We start from the raw sequence: 24515 nt of genomic DNA on the forward strand, positions 1-24515 counted from the left end.
TCGTTGAGCAAGGAGTAGCTCTTGTCTATTACATTTGTGGCTTCTGGAACGGTATCTGTGCTAATTTCAATCTCTGGTTTTATGCAGCACCCCAATTCACCTTTCCCCTTAAGCAAGCATAAGTTGGTTTTCTACATTTGAGACCCTGTTCTGTTTTGTAATTCAGTTCCTGTGTAGCCAAGTTTACATTCCGTGTAGTAGTGATATCTTATGATGTTTCTTTTTCTCTGTGACTTATTTCACTTAGAATCATCGTACCTGAATCCACTCATTATGATGCTACGGGCCTGATGACATAGATTTCATTGCTGAGTGATATTGCATTGTACGTAAGTACCACAACTTCTTTATCCATTTTTCGCTTTCTGTGATATTGAACTTGTACTGTAAACGAGGTTCTTGTAAACAGAGCCGTCCCAAACTTTGGGGTGGCTGTGTCTTTTTGATTTTAATTTCCCTAAGCTATAGGACCATAAGTGGAAGTGCCCTAGGTTCTGTTGCTTTGTTTTTTAGATGTTTCAGGAAACACCATACACTTCTCCAGAGTGGCTGTTGGCAATTTACATCCCGCCCATCAGCATAACAAGGCTCCCAGTTCTCCATGGCCTGTCCTGCCTTTCTGGATTTTACACTTTTTTCAGATGGCCCTTTTGACCGGGGGGCAGTGAGACTTCATTGTAGTGCAGATTTCCTTTGCAAGCTTGCTTGGTGGGCCAAAAAGCGCATATGCGTTTTTTCCTGAATATATTCAGGAAAAAACTCATACGCCCTTTTTGGCCAAGTGCATCATTGTGGACGTTCTGCCTGTTTTCCTATGCTTTACATGCAATTCCAGTCTACCTCCTGAAATCGGTTTCCTGCAATTCTGCCCCGCTTTCAAGTCCTCTTGGCAGCCTTACTTCAATATATTTTTGGACGATAGCTGCCATTTATAACTCTGCAGGTTTGTGAATTACAGTGCCCCTGAGCTCCTTTGTTCAACTCGCTTTCCTGTGAGCTGGCCGCAACACTGCAAGATATCTTCAGGCCCTAGTGTGGTTACCGCATGGCACGCTGAGCCTTTGGTTAATTCCTCTTCCTGCTGGGAAATGAGAGTTAAATTTGCCCGTCCAGACACCTCCAGCTAGTCTCTCATTGGTTCTCCCTATTCCTGTTCATTTTCCGCAGAAATTGCAAACTGGGCCAAACAGGAGGTTAAAGGCACTGACTCTCCAAGTGGGGAGAGTGTTAGTAAAGCGTCTGGAATGTTGCACCCGAGTACCAGGGGACAAAAACTGAGACACATTTGAACACGTTTCCCGATCACACGGTGGATCATACTCTGGGTTCCACATGCATGTTTTAGCTGAAGGAAGAATCCCTTAAACCTGGAGAGTGGAGACCCATGGAATGGGTACCATGCAATATGACTTCAAAGGGTCTGCATTTCTCACCGAGCCTCACCAATCCTATCTCTGCTGCCTTTATGCCGCTGTACACACACTTGATTCTCTTTCGGAGACATATAAATCCATACGTTTTAAGATTCTTACTAGTCAGGTATATTCTTAGGCGTTTAATATGGGGTGTTGAGTCCACTTCGTTGAGCAAGGAGTAGCTCTTGTCTATTACATATTTGGCTTATGGAACGGTATCTGTGCTAATTTCAATCTCTGGTTTTATGCAGCACCCCAATTCACCTTTCCCCTTAAGCAAGCATAAGTTGGTTTTCTACATTTGAGACCCTGTTCTGTTTTGTAATTCAGTTCCTGTGTAGCCAAGTTTACATTCCGTTAGTGGTGTTATCTTATGATGTTTCTTTTTCTGTGTGACTTATTTCACTTAGAATCATCGTACGTGAATCCACTCATTATGCTGCTATGGGCCTGATGACATAGATTTCATTGCTGAGTGATATTGCATTGTACGTAAGTACCACAACTTCTTTATCCATTTTGCGCTTTCTGTGATATTGAACTTGTACCGTAAATGAGGTTTTTGTAAACAGAGCCGTCCCAAACTTTGGGGTGGCTGTGTCTTTTTGATTTTAATTTCCCTAAGCTATAGGACCATAAGTGGAAGTGCCCTAGGTTCTGTTGCTTTGTTTTTTAGATGTTTCAGGAAACACCATACACTTCTCCAGAGTAGCTGTTGGCAATTTACATCCCGCCCATCAGCATAACAAGGCTCCCAGTTCTCCATGGCCTGTCCTGCCTTTCTGGATTTTACACTTTTTTCAGATGACCCTTTTGACTGGGGGGCAGTGAGACTTCCTTGTAGTGCAGATTTCCTTTGCAAGCTTGCTTGGTTGGCCAAAAAGGTCGTATGCATTTTTTCCTGAATATATTCAGGAAAAAACGCATACGCTCTTTTTGGCCAAGTGCATCATTGTGGACGTTCTGCCTCTTTTCCTATGCTTTACATGCAATACCAGTCTACCTCCTGAAATTGGTTTCCTGCAATTCTGCCCCGCTTTCAAGTCCTCTTGGCAGCCTTACTTCAATATATTTTTGGACGATAGCTGTCATTTATAACTCTGCATGTTTGTGAATGACATTGCCCCTGAGCTCTTTGTTCAACTCGCTTTCTTGTGAGCTGGCCGCAACACCGCAAGATTGCTTCAGGCCCTAGTGTGGTTCCCGCATGGCACGCTGAGCCTTTGGTTAATTCCTCTTCCTGGTGGGAAATGAGAGTTAAATTTGCCCGTCCAGACACCTCCAGCTAGTCTCTCATTGGTTCTCCCTATTCCTGTTCATTTTCCGCAGAAATTGCAAACTGAGCCAAACAGGAGGTTAAAGGCACTGACTCTCCAAGTGGGGAGAGTGTTAGTAAAGCGTCTGGAATGTTGCACCCGAGTACCAGTGGACAAAAACTGAGACACATTTGAACACGGTTCCGATCACACGGTGGATCATACTCTGGGTTACACATGTATGTTTTAGCTGAAGGAAGAATCCCATAAACTTGGAGAGTTGAGACCCATGGAATGGGTACCATGGAATATGACTTCAAAGGGTCTGCATTTGCTCACCGAACCTCACCAATCCTATCACTGCTGCGTTTATGCCACTGTACACACGCTTGATTCTCTTTGGGAGACATATAAATCCATAAGTTTTAAGATTCTTACTAGTCAGGTATATTCTTAGGCGTTGAATATGTGGTGTTGAGTCCACTTCGCTGAGCAAGGAGTAGCTCTTGTCTATTACATTTGTGGCTTCTGGAACGGTATCTGTGCTAATTTCAATCTCTGGTTTTATGCAGCACCCCAATTCACCTTTCCCCTTAAGCAAGCATAAGTTGGTTTTCTACATTTGAGACCCTGTTCTGTTTTGTAATTCAGTTCCTGTGTAGCCAAGTTTACATTCCGTGTAGTAGTGATATCTTATGATGTTTCTTTTTCTCTGTGACTTATTTCACTTAGAATCATCGTACCTGAATCCACTCATTATGCTGCTACGGGCCTGATGACATAGATTTCATTGCTGAGTGATATTGCATTGTACGTAAGTACCACAACTTCTTTATCCATTTTTTGCTTTCTGTGATATTGAACTTGTACTGTAAACGAGGTTCTTGTAAACAGAGCCGTCCCAAACTTTGGGGTGGCTGTGTCTTTTTGATTTTAATTTCCCTAAGCTATAGGACCATAAGTGGAAGTGCCCTAGGTTCTGTTGCTTTGTTTTTTAGATGTTTCAGGAAACACCATACACTTCTCCAGAGTGGCTGTTGGCAATTTACATCCCGCCCATCAGCATAACAAGGCTCCCAGTTCTCCATGGCCTGTCCTGCCTTTCTGGATTTTACACTTTTTTCAGATGGCCCTTTTGACCGGGGGGCAGTGAGACTTCATTGTAGTGCAGATTTCCTTTGCAAGCTTGCTTGGTGGGCCAAAAAGCGCGTATGCGTTTTTTCCTGAATATATTCAGGAAAAAACGCATACGCCCTTTTTGGCCAAGTGCATCATTGTGGACGTTCTGCCTGTTTTCCTATGCTTTACATGCAATTCCAGTCTACCGCCTGAAATCGGTTTCCTGCTATTCTGCCCCGCTTTCAAGTCCTCTTGGCAGCCTTACTTCAATATATTTTTGGACGATAGCTGTCATTTATAACTCTGCATGTTTGTGAATGACATTGCCCCTGAGCTCCTTTGTTCAACTCGCTTTCTTGTGAGCTGGCCGCAACACCGCAAGATTGCTTCAGGCCCTAGTGTGGTTCCCGCATGGCACGCTGAGCCTTTGGTTAATTCCTCTTCCTGGTGGGAAATGAGAGTTAAATTTGCCCGTCCAGACACCTCCAGCTAGTCTCTCATTGGTTCTCCCTATTCCTGTTCATTTTCCGCAGAAATTGCAAACTGGGCCAAACAGGAGGTTAAAGGCACTGACTCTCCAAGTGGGGAGAGTGTTAGTAAAGCGTCTGGAATGTGGCACCCGAGTACCAGGGGACGCAAACTGAGACACATTTGAACACGTTTCCCGATCACATGGTGGATCATACTCTGGGTTCCACATGCATGTTTTAGCTGAAGGAAGAATCCCTTAAGCCTGGAGAGTTGAGACCCATGGAATGGGTACCATGCAATATGACTTCAAAGGGTCGGCATTTGCTCACCGAAACTCACCAATACTATCACTGCTGCGTTTATGCCGCTGTACACGCGCTTGATTCTCTTTCGGAGACATATAAATCCATAGGTTTTAAGATTCTTACTAGTCAGGTATATTCTTAGGCGTTTAATATGGGGTGTTGAGTCCACTTCGTTGAGCAAGGAGTAGCTCTTGTCTATTACATATTTGGCTTATGGAACGGTATCTTTGCTAATTTCAATCTCTGGTTTTATGCAGCACCCCAACTCACCTTTCCCCTTAAGCAAGCATAAGTTGGTTTTCTACATTTGAGACCCTGTTCTGTTTTGTAATTCAGTTCCTGTGTAGCCAAGTTTACATTCCGTGTAGTAGTGATATCTTATGATGTTTCTTTTTCTCTGTGACTTATTTCACTTAGAATCATCGTACCTGAATCCACTCATTATGCTGCTACGGGCCTGATGACATAGATTTCATTGCTGAGTGATACTGCATTGTACGTAATTACCACAACTTCGTTATCCATTTTTCGCTTTCTGTGATATTGAACTTCTACCGTAAACGAGGTTCTTGTAAACAGAGCCGTCCCAAACTTTGGGGTGGCTGTGTCTTTTTGATTTTAATTTCCCGAAGCTATAGGACCATAAGTGGAAGTGCCCTAGGCTCTGTTGCTTTGTTTTGTAGATGTTTCAGGAAACACCATACACTTCTCCAGAGTGGCTGTTGGCAATTTACATCCCGCCCATCAGCATAACAAGGCTCCCAGTTCTGCATGGCCTGTCCTGCCTTTCTGGAGTTTACACTTTTTTCAGATGGCCCTTTTGACCGGGGGGCAGTGGGACTTCATTGTAGTGCAGATTTCCTTTGCAAGCTTGCTTGGGTGGCCAAAAAGAGCATATGCGATTTTTCCTGAATATATTCAGGAAAAAACGGATACGCCCTTTTTGGCCAAGTGCATCATTGTAGACGTTCTGCCTCTTTTCCTATGCTTTACATGCAATTCCAGTCTACCTCCTGAAATCGGTTTCCTGCAATTCTGCCCCGCTTTCAAGTCCTCTTGGCAGCCTTACTTCAATAGATTTTAGGACGATAGCTGTCATTTATAACTCTGCAGCTTTGTGAATTACAGTGCCCCTGAGCTCCTTTCTTCAACTCGCTTTCTTGTGAGCTGGCCGCAACACTGCAGGATTGTTTCAGGCCCTAGTGTAGTTCCGGCATGGCACGCTGACCCTTTGGTTAATTCCTCTTCCTGGTGGGAAATGAGAGTTAAATTTGCCCGTCCAGACACCTCCAGCTAGTCTCTCATTGGTTCTCCCTATTCCTGTTCTTTTTCCGCAGAAATTGCAAACTGGGCCAAACAGGAGGTTAAAGGCACTGACTCTCCAAGTGGGGAGAGTATTAGTAAAGCGTCTGGAATGTTGCACCCGAGTACCAGGGGACGAAAACTGAGACACATTTGAACACGATTCCCGATCAAACGGTGCATCATACTCTGGGTACCACAGGCATGTTATAGCTGAAGGAAGAATCCCTTAAACCTGGAGATTTGAGACCCATGGAATGGGTACCATGCAATATGACTTCAAAGGGTCTGCATTTGCTCACCGAACCTCACCAATCCTATCACTGCTGCCTTTATGCCGCTGTACACACGCTTGATTCTCTTTCGGAGACATATAAATCCATAGGTTTTAAGATTCTTACTTGTCAGGTATATTCCTAGGCGTTTAATATGGGGTGTTGAGTCCACTTCGTTGAGCAAGGAGTAGCTCTTGTCTATTACATATTTGGCTTATGGAATGGTATCTGTGCTAATTTCAATCTCTGGTTTTATGCAGCACCCCAACTCACCTTTCCCCTTAAGCAAGCATAAGTTGGTTTTCTACATTTGAGACCCTGTTCTGTTTTGTAATTCAGTTCCTGTGTAGCCAAGTTTACATTCCGTGTAGTACTGATATCTTATGATGTTTCTTTTTCTCTGTGACTTATTTCACTTAGAATCATCGTACGTGAATCCACTCATTATGCTGCTACGGGCCTGATGACATAGATTTCATTGCTGAGTGATATTGCATTGTACGTAAGTACCACAACTTCTTTATCCATTTTTCGCTTTCTGTGATATTGAACTTGTACCGTAAACGAGGTTCTTGTAAACAGAGCCGTCCCAAACTTTGGGGTGGCTGTGTCTTTTTGATTTTAATTTCCCTAAACTATAGGACCATAAGTGGAAGTGCCCTAGGTTCTGTTGCTTTGTTTTTTAGATGTTTCAGGAAACACCATACACTTCCCCAGAGTGGCTGTTGGCAATTTACATCCCACCCACCAGCATAACAAGGCTCCCAGTTCTGCATGGCCTGTCCTGCCTTTCTGGATTTTACACTTTTTTCAGATGGCCCTTTTGACCGGGGGGCAGTGAGACTTCATTGTAGTGCAGATTTCCTTTGCAAGCTTGCTTGGTTGGCCAAAAAGGGCGTATGCGTTTTTTCCTGAATATATTCAGGAAAACACGCATACGCCCTTTTTGGCCAAGTGCATCATTGTAGACGTTCTGCCTCTTTTCGTATGCTTTACGTGCAATTCCAGTCAACCTCCTGAAATCGGTTTCCTGCAATTCTGCCCCGCTTTCAAGTCCTCTTGGCAGCCTTACTTCAATATATTTTTGGACGATAGCTGTCATTTATAACTCTGCAGCTTTGTGAATTACAGTGCCCCTGAGCTCCTTTCTTCAACTCGCTTTCTTGTGAGCTGGCCGCAACACTGCAGGATTGTTTCAGGCCCTAGTGTGGTTCCGGCATGGCACGCTGACCCTTTGGTTAATTCCTCTTCCTGGTGGGAAATGAGAGTTAAATTTGCCCGTCCAGACACCTCCAGCTAGTCTCTCATTGGTTCTCCCTATTCCTGTTCTTTTTCCGCAGAAATTGCAAACTGGGCCAAATAGGAGGTTAAAGGCACTGACTCTCCAAGTGGGGAGAGTATTAGTAAAGCGTCTGGAATGTTGCACCCGAGTACCAGGGGACGAAAACTGAGACACATTTGAACACGATTCCCGATCAAACGGTGCATCATACTCTGGGTACCACAGGCATGTTTTAGCTGAAGGAAGAATCCCTTAAACCTGGAGATTTGAGACCCATGGAATGGGTACCATGCAATATGACTTCAAAGGGTCTGCATTTGCTCACCGAACCTCACCAATCCTATCACTGCTGCGTTTATGCCGCTGTACACACGCTTGATTCTCTTTCGGAGACATATAAATCCATAGGTTTTAAGATTCTTACTAGTCAGGTATATTCTTAGGCGTTTAATATGGGGTGTTGAGTCCACTTCGTTGAGCAAGGAGTAGCTCTTGTCTATTACATATTTGGCTTATGGAATGGTATCTGTGCTAATTTCAATCTCTGGTTTTATGCAGCACCCCAACTCACCTTTCCCCTTAAGCAAGCATAAGTTGGTTTTCTACATTTGAGACCCTGTTCTGTTTTGTAATTCAGTTCCTGTGTAGCCAAGTTTCCATTCCGTGTAGTGGTGTTATCTTATGATGTTTCTTTTTCTGTGTGACTTATTTCACTTAGAATCATCGTACCTGAATCCACTCATTATGCTGCTACGGGCCTGATGACATAGATTTCATTGCTGAGTGATATTGCATTGTACGTAAGTACCACAACTTCTTTATCCATTTTTCGCTTTCTGTGATATTGAACTTGTACCGTAAACGAGGTTCTTGTAAACAGAGCCATCCCAAACTTTGGGGTGGCTGTGTCTTTTTGATTTTAATTTCCCTAAGCTATAGGACCATAAGTGGAAGTGCCCTAGGTTCTGTTGCTTTGTTTTTTAGATGTTTCAGGAAACACCATACACTTCTCCAGAGTGGCTGTTGGCAATTTACATCCCGCCCATCAGCATAACAAGGCTCCCAGTTCTGCATGGCCTGTCCTGCCTTTCTGGATTTTACACTTTTTTCAGATGGCCCTTTTGACCGGGGGGCAGTGAGACTTCATTGTAGTGCAGATTTCCTTTGCAAGCTTGCTTGGTTGGCCAAAAAGGGCGTATGCGTTTTTTCCTGAATATATTCAGGAAAAAACGCATACGCCCTTTTTGGCCAAGTGCATCATTGTAGACGTTCTGCCTCTTTTCCTATGCTTTACATGCAATTCCAGTCAACCTCCTGAAATCGGTTTCCTGCAATTCTGCCCCGCTTTCAAGTCCTCTTGGCAGCCTTACTTCAATATATTTTCGGACGATAGCTGTCATTTATAACTCTGCAGGTTTGTGAATTACAGTGTCCCTGAGCTCCTTTCTTCAACTCGCTTTCTTGTGAGCTGGCCCAACACCGCAGGATTGCTTCAGGCCCTAGTGTGGTTCCGGCACGGCACGCTGAGCCTTTGGTTAATTCCTCTTCCTGGTGGGAAATGAGAGATAAATTTGCCCGTCCAGACACCTCCAGCTAGTCTCTCATTGGTTCTCCCTATTCCTGTTCATTTTCCGCAGAAATTGCAAACTGGGCCAAACAGGAGTTTAAAGGCACTGACTCTCCAAGTGGGGAGAGTGTTAGTAAAGTGTCTGGAATGTTGCACCCAAGTACCAGGGGACGAAAATTGAGACACATTTGAACACGTTTCCCGATCACACGGTGCATCATACTCTGGGTTCCACATGCATGTTTTAGCTGAAGGAAGAATCCCTTAAACCTGGAGAGTGGAGACCCATGGAATGGTTACCATGCAATATGACTTCAAAGGGTCTGCATTTGCTCACCGAACCTCACCAATCCTATCACTACTGCGTTTATGCCACTGTACACACGCTTGATTCTCTTTCAGAGACATATAAATCCATAGGTTTTAAGATTCTTACTAGTCAGGTATATTCTTAGGCGTTTAATATGGGATGTTGAGTCCACTTCGTTGAGCAAGGAGTAGCTCTTCTCTATTACATATTTGGCTTATGGAACGGTATCTGTGCTAATTTCAGTCTCTGGTTTTATGCAGCACCCCAACTCACCTTTCCCCTCAAGCAAGCATAAGTTGGTTTTCTACATTTGAGACCCTGTTCTGTTCTGTAATTCAGTTCCTGTGTAGCCAAGTTTACATTCCGTGTAGTAGTGATATCTTCTGATGTTTCTTTTTCTGTGTGACTTATTTCACTTAGAATCATCGTACCTGAATCCACTCATTATGCTGCTATGGGCCTGATGACATAGATTTCATTGCTGAGTGATATTGCATTGTACGTAAGTACCACAACTTCTTTATCCATTTTTCGCTTTCTGTGATATTGAACTTGTACCGTAAACGAGGTTCTTGTAAATAGAGCCGTCCCAAAATTTGGGGTGGCTGTGTCTTTTTGATTTTAATTTCCCTAAGCTATAGGACCATAGTGGAAGTGCTAGGTTCTGTTGCTTTGTTTTTTAGATGTTTCAGGAAACACCATACACTTCTCCAGAGTGGCTGTTGGCAATTTACATCCCACCCATCAGCATAACAAGGCTCCCAGTTCTGCATGACCTGTCCTGCCTTTCTGGATTTTACACATTTTTCAGATGGCCCTTTTGACCGGGGGGCAGTCAGACTTCATTGTAGTACAGATTTCCTTTGCAAGCTTGCTTGGTTGGCCAAAAAGGGCGTATGCATTTTTTCCTGAATATATTCAGGAAAAAACGCATACGCCCTTTTTGGCCAAGTGCATCATTGTGGACGTTCTGCCTCTTTTCCTATGCTTTACATGCAATTCCAGTCTACCTCCTGAAATCAGTTTCCTGCAATTCTGCCCCGCTTTCAAGTCCTCTTGGCAGCCTTACTTCAATATATTTTTGGACGATAGCTGTCATTTATAACTCTGCAGGTTTGTGAATTACAGTGCCCCTGAGCTCCTTTCTTCAACTCGCTTTCTTGTGAGCTGGCCGCAACACTGCAGGATTGCTTCAGGCCCTAGTGTGGTTCCGGCATGGCACGCTGACCCTTTGGTTAATTCCTCTTCCTGGTGGGAAATGAGAGTTAAATTTGCCCGTCCAGACACCTCCAGCTAGTCTCTCATTGGTTCTCCCTATTCCTGTTCTTTTTCCGCAGAAATTGCAAACTGGGCCAAACAGGAGGTTAAAGGCACTGACTCTCCAAGTGGGGAGAGTACTAGTAAAGCGTCTGGAATGTTGCACCCGAGTACCAGGGGACGAAAACTGAGACACATTTGAACACGATTCCCGATCAAACGGTGCATCATACTCTGGGTACCACAGGCATGTTTTAGCTGAAGGAAGAATCCCTTAAACCTGGAGATTTGAGACCCATGGAATGGGTACCATGCAATATGACTTCAAAGGGTCTGCATTTGCTCACCGAACCTCACCAATCCTATCACTGCTGCCTTTATGCCGCTGTACACACGCTTGATTCTCTTTCGGAGACATAGAAATCCATAGGTTTTAAGATTCTTACTAGTCAGGTATATTCTTAGGCGTTTAATATGGGGTGTTGAGTGCACTTCGTTGAGCAGGGAGTAGCTCTTGTCTATTACATATTTGGCTTATGGAATGGTATCTGTGCTAATTTCAATCTCTGGTTTTATGCAGCACCCCAATTCACCTTTCCACTTAAGCAAGCATAAGTTGGTTTTCTACATTTGAGACCCTGTTCTGTTTTGTAATTCAGTTCCTGTGTAGCCAAGTTTCCATTCCGTGTAGTGGTGTTATCTTATGATGTTTCTTTTTCTGTGTGACTTATTTCACTTAGAATCATCGTACCTGAATCCACTCATTATGCTGCTACGGGCCTGATGACATAGATTTCATTGCTGAGTGATATTGCATTGTACGTAAGTACCACAACTTCTTTATCCATTTTTCGCTTTCTGTGATATTGAACTTGTACCGTAAACGAGGTTCTTGTAAACAGAGCCGTCCCAAACTTTGGGGTGGCTGGGTCTTTTTGATTTGAATTTCCCTAAGCTATAGGACCATAAGTGGAAGTGCCCTAGGTTCTGTTGCTTTGTTTTTTAGATGTTTCAGGAAACACCATACACTTCTCCAGAGTGGCTGTTGGCAATTTACATCCCGCCCATCAGCATAACAAGGCTCCCAGTTCTCCATGGCCTGTCCTGCCTTTCTGGATTTTACACTTTTTCAGATGGCCCTTTTGACCGGGGGGCAGTGAGACTTCATTGTAGTGCAGATTTCCTTTGCAAGCTTGCTTGGTTGGCCAAAAAGGGCGTATGCGTTTTTTCCTGAATATATTCAGGAAAAAACGCATACGCCCTTTTTGGCCAAGTGCATCATTGTGGACGTTCTGCCTCTTTTCCTATGCTTTACATGCAATTCCAGTCAACCTCCTGAAATCGGTTTCCTGCAATTCTGCCCCGCTTTCAAGTCCTCTTGGCAGCCTTACTTCAATATATTTTTGAATGATAGCTGTCATTTATAACTCTGCAGGTTTGTGAATTACAGTGCCCCTGGGCTCCTTTCTTCAACTCGCTTTCTTGTGAGCTGGCCGCAACACCACAGGATTGCTTCAGGCCGTAGTGTGTTTACGGTATGGCATGCTGAGCCTTTGGTTAATTCCTCTTCCTGGTGGGAAATGAGAGATAAATTTGCCCGTCCAGACACCTCCAGCTAGTCTCTCATTGGTTCTCCCTATTCCTGTTCATTTTCCGCAGAAATTGCAAACTGGGCCAAACAGGAGGTTAAAGGCACTGACTCTCCAAGTGGGGAGAGTGTTAGTAAAGCGTCTGGAATGTTGCACCCGAGTACCAGGGGACGAAAACAGAGACACATTTGAACACGATTCCCGATCAAACGGTGCATCACACTCTGGGTACCACAGGCATGTTTTAGCTGAAGGAAGAATCCCTTAAACCTGGAGAGTTGAGACCCATGGAATGGGTACCATGCAATATGACTTCAAAGGGTCTGCATTTGCTCACCGAACCTCACCAATCCTATCACTGCTGCCTTTATGCCGCTGTACACACGCTTGATTCTCTTTCAGAGACATATAAATCCATAAGTTTTAAGATTCTTACTAGTCAGGTATATTCTTAGGCGTTTAATATGCGGTGTGGAGTCCACTTCGTTGAGCAAGGAGTAGCTCTTGTCTATTACATATTTGGTTTATGGAACGGTATCTGTGCTAATTTCAATCTCTGGTTTTATGCAGTACCCCAACTCACCTTTCCCCTTAAGCAAGCATAAGTTGGTTTTCTACATTTGAGACCCTGTACTGTTTTGTAATTCAGTTCCTGTGTAGCCAAGTTTACATTCCATGTAGTAGTGATATCTTATGATGTTTCTTTTTCTGTGTGACTTATTTCACTTAGAATCATCGTACCTGAATCCACTCATTATGCTGCTACGGGCCTGATGACATATATTTCATTGCTGGGTGATACTGCATTATATGTAAGTACCACAACTTCTTTATCCATTTTTCGCTTTCTGTGATATTGAACTTGTACCGTAAACGAGGTTCTTGTAAACAGAGCCGTCCCAAACTTTGGGGTGGCTGTGTCTTTTTGATTTTAATTTCCCTAAGCTATAGTACCATAAGTGGAAGTGGCCTAGGCTCTGTTGCTTTGTTTTTTAGATGTTTCAGGAAACACCATACACTTCTCCAGAGTGGCTGTTGGCAATTTACATCCCGCCCATCAGCATGACAAGGCTCCCAGTTCTCCATGGCCTGTCCTGCCTTTCTGGATTTTACACTTTTTTCAGATGGCCCTTTTGACCGGGGGGCAGTGAGACTTCATTGTAGTGCAGATTCCCTTTGCAAGCTTGCTTGGTTGGCCAAAAAGGGCGTATGCGTTTTTTCCTGAATATATTCAGGAAAAAATGCATACGCCCTTTTTGGCCAAGTGCATCATTGTGGACGTTCTGCCTCTTTTCCTATGCTTTACATGCAATTCCAGTCTACCTCCTGAAATCGGTTTCCTGCAATTCTGCCCCACTTTCAAGTCCTCTTGGCAGCCTTACTTCAATATATTTTTGGACGATAGCTGTCATTTATAACTCTGCAGGTTTGTGAATTACAGTGCCCCTGGCCTCCTTTCTTCAACTCGCTTTCTTGTGAGCTGGCCGCAACACCACAGGATTGCTTCAGGCCCTAGTGTGTTTACGGTATGGCATGCTGAACCTTTGTTTAATTCCTCTTCCTGGTGGGAAATGAGAGTTAAATTTGCCCGTCCAGACACCTTCAGCTAGTCTCTCATTGGTTCTCCCTATTCCTGTTCAGTTTCCACAGAAATTGCAAACTGGGCCAAACAGGAGGTTAAAGGCACTGACTCTCCAAGTGGGGAGAGTGTTAGTAAAGCGTCTGGAATGTTGCACCCAAGTACCAGGGGACAAAAATTGAGACACATTTGAACACGTTTCCTGATCACACGGTGGATCATACTCTGGGTTCCACATGCATGTTTTAGCTGAAGGAAGAATCCCTTAAACCTGGAGAGTGGAGACCCATGGAATGGTTACCATGCAATATGACTTCAAAGGGTCTGCATTTGCTCACCGAACCTCACCAATCCTATCACTACTGCGTTTATGCCGCTGTACACACGCTTGATTCTCTTTCAGAGATATATAAATCCATAGGTTTTAAGATTCTTACTAGTCAGGTATATTCTTAGGCGTTTAATATGGGGTGTTGAGTCAACTTCGTTGAGCAAGGAGTCGCTCTTCTCTATTACATATTTGGCTTATGGAACGGTATCTGTGCTAATTTCAGTCTCTGGTTTTATGCAGAACCCCAACTCACCTTTCCCCTCAAGCAAGCATAAGTTGGGTTTCTACATTTGAGACCCTGTTCTGTTTTGTAATTCAGTTCCTGTGTAGCCAAGTTTACATTCCGTGTAGTAGTGGTATCTTCTGATGTTTCTTTTTCTCTGTGACTTATTTCACTTAGAATCATCGTACCTGAATCCACTCATTATGATGCTACGTGCCTGATGACATAGATTTCATTGCTGAGTGTTATTGCATTGTACATAAGTACCACAACTTCTTTATCCATTTTTCGCTTTCTGTGATATTGAACTTGTACCGTAAACGAGGTTCTTGTAAACAGAGCCGTCCCAAACTTTGGGGTGCCTGTGTCTTTTTGATTTTAATTTCCCTAAGCTATAGGACCATAAGTGGAAGTGGCCTAGGCTCTGTTGCTTTGTTTTTTAGATGTTTCAGGAAACACCATACACTTCTCCAGAGTGGCTGTTGGCAATTTACATCCCGCCCATCAGCATGACAAGGCTCCCAGTTCTCCATGGCCTGTCCTGCCTTTCTGGATTTTACACTTTTTTCAGATGGCCCTTTTGACCGGAGGGCAGTGAGACTTCATTGTAGTGCAGATTTCCTTTGCAAGCTTGCTTGGTTGGCCAAAAAGAGCATATGCGTTTTTTCCTGAATATATTCAGGAAAAAACGCATACGCCCTTTTTGGCCAAGTGCATCATTGTGGACGTTCTGCCTCTTTTCCTATGCTTTACATGCAATTCCAGTCTACCTCCTGAAATCGGTTTCCTGCAATTCTGCCCCGCTTTCAAGTCCTCTTGGCAGCCTTACTTCAATATATTTTTGGACGATAGCTGTCATTTATAACTCTGCAGGTTTTTGAATTACAGTGCCCCTGAGCTCCTTTCTTCAACTCGCTTTCTTGTGAGCTGGCCGCAACACCGCAGGATTGCTTCAGGCAGTAGTGTGGCTCCGGCATGGCATGCTGAGCCTTTGGTTAATTCCTCTTCCTGGTGGGAAATGAGAGTTAAATTTGCCTGTCCAGACACCTCCAGCTAGTCTCTCTTTGGTTCTCCCTATTCCTGTTCATTTTCCGCAGAAATTGCAAACTGGGTCAAAGAGGAGGTTAAAGGCACTGACTCTCCAAGTGGGGAGAGTGTTAGTAAAGCGTCTGGAATGTTGCACCCGAGTACCCGGGGACGAAAACTGAGACACTTTTGAACACGTTTCCGATCACACGGTGGATCATACTCTGGGTTCCACATGCATGTTTTAGCTGAAGGAAGAATCCCATAAACCTGGAGAGTTGAGACCCATGGAATGGGTACCATGCAATATGACTTCAAAGGGTCTGCATTTGCTCACCGAACCTCACCAATCCTATCACTGCTGCGTTTATGCCGCTGTACACACGCTTGATTCTCTTTGGGAGACATATTAATCCATAAGTTTTAAGATTCTTACTAGTCAGGTATATTCTTAGGCGTTTAATATGGGGTGTTGAGTCCACTTCGTTGAGCAAGGAGTAGCTCTTGTCTATTACATATTTGGCTTATGGAATGGTATCTGTGCTAATTTCAATCTCTGGTTTTATGCAGCACCCCAACTCACCTTTACCCTTAAGCAAGCATAAGTTGGTTTTCTACATTTGAGACCCTGTTCTGTTTTGTAATTCAGTTCCTGTGTAGCCAAGTTTACATTCCGTGTAGTACTGATATCTTATGATGTTTCTTTTTCTCTGTGACTTATTTCACTTAGAATCATCGTACCTGAATCCACTCATTATGCTGCTACGGGCCTGATGACATAGATTTCATTGCTGAGTGATACTGCATTATACGTAAGTACCACAACTTCTTTATCCATTTTTCGCTTTCTGTGATATTGAACTTGTACCGTAAACGAGGTTCTTGTAAACAGAGCCGTCCCAAAATTTGGGTGGCTGTGTCTTTTTGATTTTAATTTCCCTAAGCTATAGGACCATAAGTGGATGTTCCCTAGGCTCTGTTGCTTTGTTTTTTAGATGTTTCAGGAAACACCATACACTTCTCCAGAGTGGCTGTTGGCAATTTACATCCCGCCCATCAGCATAACAAGGCTCCCAGTTCTGCATGGCCTGTCCTGCCTTTCTGGATTTTACACTTTTTTCAGATGGCCCTTTTGACTGGGGGGAAGTGAGACTTCATTGTAGTGCAGATTTCCTTTGCAAGCTTGCTTGGTTGGCCAAAAAGTTCGTATGCATTTTTTCCTGTATATATTCAGGAAAAAACGCATACGCCCTTTTTGGCCAAGTGCATCATTGTGGACGTTCTGCCTCTTTTCCTATGCTTTACATGCAATACCAGTCTACCTCCTGCAATCGGTTTCCTGCAATTCTGCCCCGCTTTCAAGTCCTCTTGGCAGCCTTACTTCAATATATTTTTGGACGATAGCTGTCATTTATAACTCTGCATGTTTGTGAATGACATTGCCCCTGAGCTCCTTTGTTCAACTCGCTTTCTTGTGAGCTGGCCGCAACACTGCAAGATTGCTTCAGGCCCTAGTGTGGTTCCCGCATGGCACGCTGAGCCTTTGGTTAATTCCTCTTCCTGGTGGGAAATGAGAGTTAAATTTGCGCGTCCAGACACCTCCAGCTAGTCTCTCATTGGTTCTCCCTATTCCTGTTCATTTTCCGCAGAAATTGCAAACTGGGCCAAACAGGAGGTTGAAGGCACTGACTCTCCAAGTGGGGATTGTGTTAGTAAAGCGTTTGGAATGTTGCACCCGAGTACCAGGGGACAAAAACTGAGACACATTTGAACACGTTTCCCGATCACACGGTGGATCATACTCTGGGTTCCACATGCATGTTTTAGCTGAAGGAAGAATCCCTTAAACCTGGAGAGTGGAGACCCATGGAATGGGTACCATGCAATATGACTTCAAAGGGTCTGCATTTCTCACCGAACCTCACCAATCCTATCACTGCTGCCTTTATGCTGCTGTACACACGCTTGATTCTCTTTCGGAGACATATAAATCCATAGGTTTTAAGATTCTTACTAGTCAGGTATATTCTTAGGCGTTTAATATGGGGTGTTGAGTCCACTTCGTTGAGCAAGGAGTAGCTCTTGTCTATTACATATTTGGCTTATGGAACGGTATCTGTGCTAATTTCAATCTCTGGTTGTATGCAGCACCCCAATTCACCTTTCCCCTTAAGCAAGCATAAGTTGGTTTTCTACATTTGAGACCCTGTTCTGTTTTGTAATTCAGTTCCTGTGTAGCCAAGTTTACATTCCGTGTAATGGTGTTATCTTATGATGTTTCTTTTTCTGTGTGACTTATTTCACTTAGAATCATCGTACCTGAATCCACTCATTATGCTGCTATGGACCTGGTGACATAGATTTCATTGCTGAGTGATATTGCATTGTACGTAAGTACCACAACTTCTTTATCCATTTTTCACTTTCTGTGATATTGAACTTGTACCGTAAACGAGGTTCTTGTAAACAGAGCCGTCCCAAACTTTGGGGTGGCTGTGTCTTTTTCATTTTAATTTCCCTAAGCTATAGGACCATAAGTGGAAGTGCCCTAGGTTCTGTTGCTTTGTTTTTTAGATGTTTCAGGAAACACCATACACTTCTCCAGAGTAGCTGTTGGCAATTTACATCCCGCCCATCAGCATAACAAGGCTCCCAATTCTGCATGGCCTGTCCTGCCTTTCTGGATTTTACACTTTTTTCAGATGGCCCTTTTGACTGGGGGGCAGTGAGACTTCATTGTAGTGCAGATTTCCTTTGAAGGGTTGCTTGGTTGGCCAAAAAGGGCGTATGCATTTTTTCCTGAATATATTCAGGAAAAAACGCATACGACCTTTTTGGCCAAGTGCATCATTGTGGACGTTCTGCCTCTTTTCCTATGCTTTACATGCAATTCCAGTCTACCTCCTGAAATCGGATTCCTGCAATACTGCCCCGCTTTCAAGTCCTCTTGGCCGCCTTACTTCAATATATTTTTGGACGATAGCTGTCATTTATAACTCTGCAGGTTTGTGAATTACAGTGCCCCTGAGCTCCTTTCTTCAACTCGCTTTCTTGTGAGCTGGCCGCAACACCGCAGGATTGCTTCAGGCCCTAGTGTGGTTCCCGCATGGCACACTGAGCCTTTGGTTAATTCCTCTTCCTGGTGGGAAATGGGAGTTAAATGTGCCTGTCCATACACCTCCAGCTAGTCTCTCATTGGTTCTCCCTATTCCTGTTCATTTTCCGCAGAAATTGCAAACTGGGCCAAACAGGAGGTTAAAGGCACTGACTCTCCAAGTGGGGAGAGTGTTAGTAAAGCGTCTGGAATGTTGCACCCGAGTACCAGGGGACAAAAACTGAGACACATTTGAACACGTTTCCGATCACATGGTGGATCATACTCTGGGTTCCACATGTATGTTTTAGCTGAAGGAAGAATCCCATAAACTTGGAGAGTTGAGAGCCATGGAATGGGTACCATGGAATATGACTTCAAAGGGTCTGCATTTGCTCACCGAACCTCACCAATCCTATCACTGCTGCGTTTATGCCACTGTACACACGCTTGATTCTCTTTGGGAGACATATAAATCCATAAGTTTTAAGATTCTTACTAGTCAGGTATATTCTTAAGCGTTTAATATGTGGTGTTGAGTCCACTTCGTTGAGCAAGGAGTAGCTCTTGTCTATTACATTTGTGGCTTCTGGAACGGTATCTGTGCTAATTTCAATCTCTGGTTTTATGCAGCACCCCAACTCACCTTTCCCCTTAAGCAAGCATAAGTTGGTTTTCTACATTTGAGACCCTGTTCTGTTTTGCAATTCAGTTCCTGTGTAGCCAAGTTTACATTCCGTGTAGTAGTGATATCTTATGATGTTTCTTTTTCTCTGTGACTTATTTCACTTAGAATCATCGTACCTGAATCCACTCATTATGCTGCTACGTGCCTGATGACATAGATTTCATTGCTGAGTGATATTGCATTGTACGTAAGTACCACAACTTCTTTATCCATTTTTCACTTTCTGTGATATTGAACTTGTACCGTAAACGAGGTTCTTGTAAACAGAGCCGTCCCAAACTTTGGGGCGGCTGTGTCTTTTTTATTTTAATTTCCCTAAGCTATAGGACCATAAGTGGAAGTGCCCTAGGTTCTGTTGCTTTGTTTTTTAGATGTTTCAGGAAACACCATACACTTCTCCAGAGTGGCTGTTGGCAATTTACATCCCGCCCATCAGCATGACAAGGCTCCCAGTTCTCCATGGCCTGTCCTGCCTTTCTGGATTTTACACTTTTTTCAGATGGCCCTTTTGACCGGGGGGCAGTGAGACTTCATTGTAGTGCAGATTTCCTTTGCAAGCTTGCTTGGTGGGCCAAAAAGCGCGTATGCGTTTTTTCCTGAATATATTCAGGAAAAAACGCATATGCCCTTTTTGGCCAAGTGCATCATTGTGGAGGTTCTGCCTCTTTTCCTATGCTTTACATGCAATTCCAGTCTACCTCCTGAAATCGGTTTCCTGCAATTCTGCCCCGCTTTCAAGTCCTCTTGGCAGCCTTACTTCAATATATTTTTGGACGATAGCTGCCATTTATAACTCTGCAGGTTTGTGAATTACAGTGACCCTGAGCTCCTTTCTTCAACTCGCTTTCTTGTGAGCTGGCCGCAAAACCGCAGGATTGCTTCAGGCCCTAGTGTTGTTCCGGTATGGCATGCTGAGCCTTTGGTTAATTCCTCTTCCTGGTGGGAAATGAGAGTTAAATTTGCCCGTCCAGACACCTCCAGCTAGTCTCTCATTGGTTCTCCCTATTCCTGTTCATTTTCCGCAGAAATTGCAAACTGGGCCAAACAGGAGGTTAAAGGCACTGACTCTCCAAGTGGGGAGAGTGTTAGTAAAGCGTCTGGAATGTTGCACCCGAGTACCAGGGGACAAAAACTGAGACACATTTGAACACGTTTCCCAATCACACGGTGGATCATACTCTGGGTTCCACATGCATGTTTTAGCAGAAGGAAGAATCCCTTACACCTGGAGAGTGGAGACCCATGGAATGGGTACCATGCAATATGACTTCAAAGGGTCTGCATTTCTCACCGATCCTCACCAATCCTATCACTGCTGCCTTTATGCCGCTGTACACATGCTTGATTCTCTTTCGGAGACATATAAATCCATAGGTTTTAAGATTCTTACTAGTCAGGTATATTCTTAGGCGTTTAATATGGGGTGTTGAGTCCACTTCGTTGAGCAAGGAGTAGCTCTTGTCTATTACATTTGTGGCTTCTGGAACGGTATCTGTGCTAATTTCAATCTCTGGTTTTATGCAGCACCCCAACTCACCTTTCCCCTTAAGCAAGCATAAGTTGGTTTTCTACATTTGAGACCCTGTTCTGTTTTGTAATTCAGGTCCTGTGTAGCCAAGTTTTCATTCCGTGTAGTAGTGATATCTTATGATGTTTCTTTTTCTCTGTGACTTATTTCACTTAGAATCATCGTACCTGAATCCACTCATTATGCTGCTACGGGCCTGATGACATAGATTTCATTGCTGAGTGATATTGCATTGTACGTAAGTACCACAACTTCTTTATCCATTTTTCGCTTTCTGTGATATTGAACTTGTACCGTAAACGAGGTTCTTGTAAACAGAGCCGTCCCAAACTTTGGGGTGGCTGTGTCTTTTTGATTTTAATTTCCCTAAGCTATAGGACCATAAGTGGAAGTGCCCTAGGCTCTGTTGCTTTCTTTTTTAGATGTTTCAGGAAACACCATACACTTCTCCAGAGTGGCTGTTGGCAATTTACATCCCGCCCATCAGTATAACAAGGCTCCCAGTTCTCCATGGCCTGTCCTGCCTTTCTGGATTTTACACTTTTTTCAGATGGCCCTTTTGACTGGGGGGCAGTGAGACTCCATTGTAGTGCAGATTTCCTTTGCAAGCTTGCTTGGTGGGCCAAAAAGCGCGTATGCGTTTTTTCCTGAATATATTCAGGAAAAAACGCATACGCCCTTTTTGGCCAAGTGCATCATTGTGGACGTTCTGCCTCTTTTCCTATGCTTTACATGCAATTCCAGTCTACCTCCTGAAATCGGTTTCCTGCAATTCTGCCCCGCTTTCAAGTCCTCTTGGCAGCCTTACTTCAATATATTTTTGGACGATAGCTGCCATTTATAACTCTGCAGGTTTTATGAATTACAGTGCCCCTGAGCTCCTTTCTTCAACTCGCTTTCTTGTGAGCTGGCCGCAAAACCGCAGGATTGCTTCAGGCCCTAGTGTGGTTCCGGTATGGCATGCTGAGTCTTTGGTTAATTCCTCTTCCTGGTGGGAAATGAGAGTTAAATTTGCCCGTCCAGACACCTCCAGCTAGTCTCTCATTGGTTCTCCCTATTCCTGTTCATTTTCCGCAGAAATTGCAAACTGGGCCAAACAGGAGGTTAAAGGCACTGACTCTCCAAGTGGGGAGAGTGTTAGTAAATCGTCTGGAATGTTGCACCCGAGTACCAGGGGACGAAAACTGAGACACATTTGAACACGTTTGCCGATCACACGGTGGATCATACTCTGGGTTCCACATGCATGTTTTAGCTGAAGGAAGAATCCCTTAAACCTGGAGAGTGGAGACCCATGGAATGGGTACCATGCAATATGACTTCAAAGGGTCTGCATTTGCTCACCGAACCTCACCAATCCTATCACTGCTGCCTTTATGCCGCTGTACACACGCTTGATTCTCTTTCGGAGACATATAAATCCATACGTTTTAAGATTCTTACCAGTCAGGTATATTCTTAGGCGTTTAATATGGGGTGTTGAGTCCACTTCGTTGAGCAAGGAGTAGCTCTTGTCTATTATATATTTGGCTTATGGAACGGTATCTGTGCTAATTTCAATCTCTGGTTTTATGCAGCACCCCAATTCTCCTTTCACCTTAAGCAAGCATAAGTTGGTTTTCTACATTTGAGACCCTGTTCTGTTTTGTAATTCAGTTCCTGTGTAGCCAAGTTTACATTCCGTTAGTGGTGTTATCTTATGATGTTTCTTTTTCTGTGTGACTTATTTCACTTAGAATCATCGTACGTGAATCCACTCATTATGCTGCTATGGGCCTGATGACATAGATTTCATTGCTGAGTGATATTGCATTGTACGTAAGTACCACAACTTCTTTATCCATTTTGCGCCTTCTGTGATATTGAACTTGTACCGTAAATGAGGTTTTTGTAAACAGAGCCGTCCCAAACTTTGGGGTGGCTGTGTCTTTTTGATTTTAATTTCCCTAAGCTATAGGACCATAAGTGGAAGTGCCCTAGGTTCTGTTGCTTTGTTTTTTAGATGTTTCAGGAAACACCATACACTTCTCCAGAGTAGCTGTTGGCAATTTACCTCCCGCCCATCAGCATAACAAGGCTCCCAGTTCTCCATGGCCTGTCCTGCCTTTCTGGATTTTACACTTTTTTCAGATGGCCCTTTTGACTGGGGGGCAGTGAGACTTCCTTGTAGTGCAGATTTCCTTTGCAAGCTTGCTTGGTTGGCCAAAAAGGGCGTATGCATTTTTTCCTGAATATATTCAGGAAAAAACGCATACGCCCTTTTTGGCCAAGTGCATCATTGTGGACGTTCTGCCTCTTTTCCTATGCTTTACATGCAATACCAGTCTACCTCCTGAAATTGGTTTCCTGCAATTCTGCCCCGCTTTCAAGTCCTCTTGGCAGCCTTACTTCAATATATTTTTGGACGATAGCTGTCATTTATAACTCTGCATGTTTGTGAATGACATTGCCCCTGAGCTCCTTTGTTCAACTCGCTTTCTTGTGAGCTGGCCGCAACACGGCAAGATTGCTTCAGGCCCTAGTGTGGTTCCCGCATGGCACGCTGAGCCTTTGGTTAATTCCTCTTCCTGGTGGGAAATGAGAGTTAAATTTGCGCGTCCAGACACCTCCAGCTAGTCTCTCATTGGTTCTCCCTATTCCTGTTCATTTTCCGCAGAAATTGCAAACTGGGCCAAACAGGAGGTTAAAGGCACTGACTCTCCAAGTGGGGAGAGTGTTAGTAAAGCGTCTGGAATGTTGCACCCGAGTACCAGTGGACAAAAACTGAGACACATTTGAACACGGTTCCGATCACACGGTGGATCATACTCTGGGTTACACATGTATGTTTTAGCTGAAGGAAGAATCCCATAAACTTGGAGAGTTGAGACCCATGGAATGGGTACCATGGAATATGACTTCAAAGGGTCTGCATTTGCTCACCGAACCTCACCAATCCTATCACTGCTGCGTTTATGCCACTGTACACACGCTTGATTCTCTTTGGGGGACATATAAATCCATAAGTTTTAAGATTCTTACTAGTCAGGTATATTCTTAGGCGTTTAATATGTGGTGTTGTGTCCACTTCGTTGAGCAAGGAGTAGCTCTTGTCTATTACATTTGTGGCTTCTGGAATGGTATCTGTGCTAATTTCAATCTCTGGTTTTATGCAGCACCCCAACTCACCTTTCCCCTTAAGCAAGCATAAGTTGGTTTTCTACATTTGAGACCCTGTTCTGTTTTGTAATTCAGGTCCTGTGTAGCCAAGTTTTCATTCCGTGTAGTAGTGATATCTTATGATGTTTCTTTTTCTCTGTGACTTATTTCACTTAGAATCATCGTACCTGAATCCACTCATTATGCTGCTACGGGCCTGATGACATAGATTTCATTGCTGAGTGATATTGCATTGTACGTAAGTACCACAACTTCTTTATCCATTTTTCGCTTTCTGTGATATTGAACTTGTACCGTAAATGAGGTTCTTGTAAACAGAGCCGTCCCAAACTTTGGGGTGGCTGGGTCTTTTTGATTTGAATTTCCCTAAGCTATAGGACCATAAGTGGAAGTGCCCTAGGCTCTGTTGCTTTCTTTTTTAGATGTTTCAGGAAACACCATACACTTCTCCAGAGTGGCTGTTGGTAATTTACATCCCGCCCATCAGTATAACAAGGCTCCCAGTTCTCCATGGCCTGTCCTGCCTTTCTGGATTTTACACTTTTTTCAGATGGCCCTTTTGACTGGGGGGCAGTGAGACTCCATTGTAGTGCAGATTTCCTTTGCAAGCTTGCTTGGTGGGCCAAAAAGCGCGTATGCGTTTTTTCCTGAATATATTCAGGAAAAAACGCATACGCCCTTTTTGGCCAAGTGCATCATTGTGGACGTTCTGCCTCTTTTCCTATGCTTTACATGCAAT

The sequence above is a fragment of the Orcinus orca genome, chromosome 2 (assembly GCF_937001465.1).
Source record: "Orcinus orca chromosome 2, mOrcOrc1.1, whole genome shotgun sequence".
NCBI classification, from domain to species: domain Eukaryota; kingdom Metazoa; phylum Chordata; class Mammalia; order Artiodactyla; family Delphinidae; genus Orcinus; species Orcinus orca.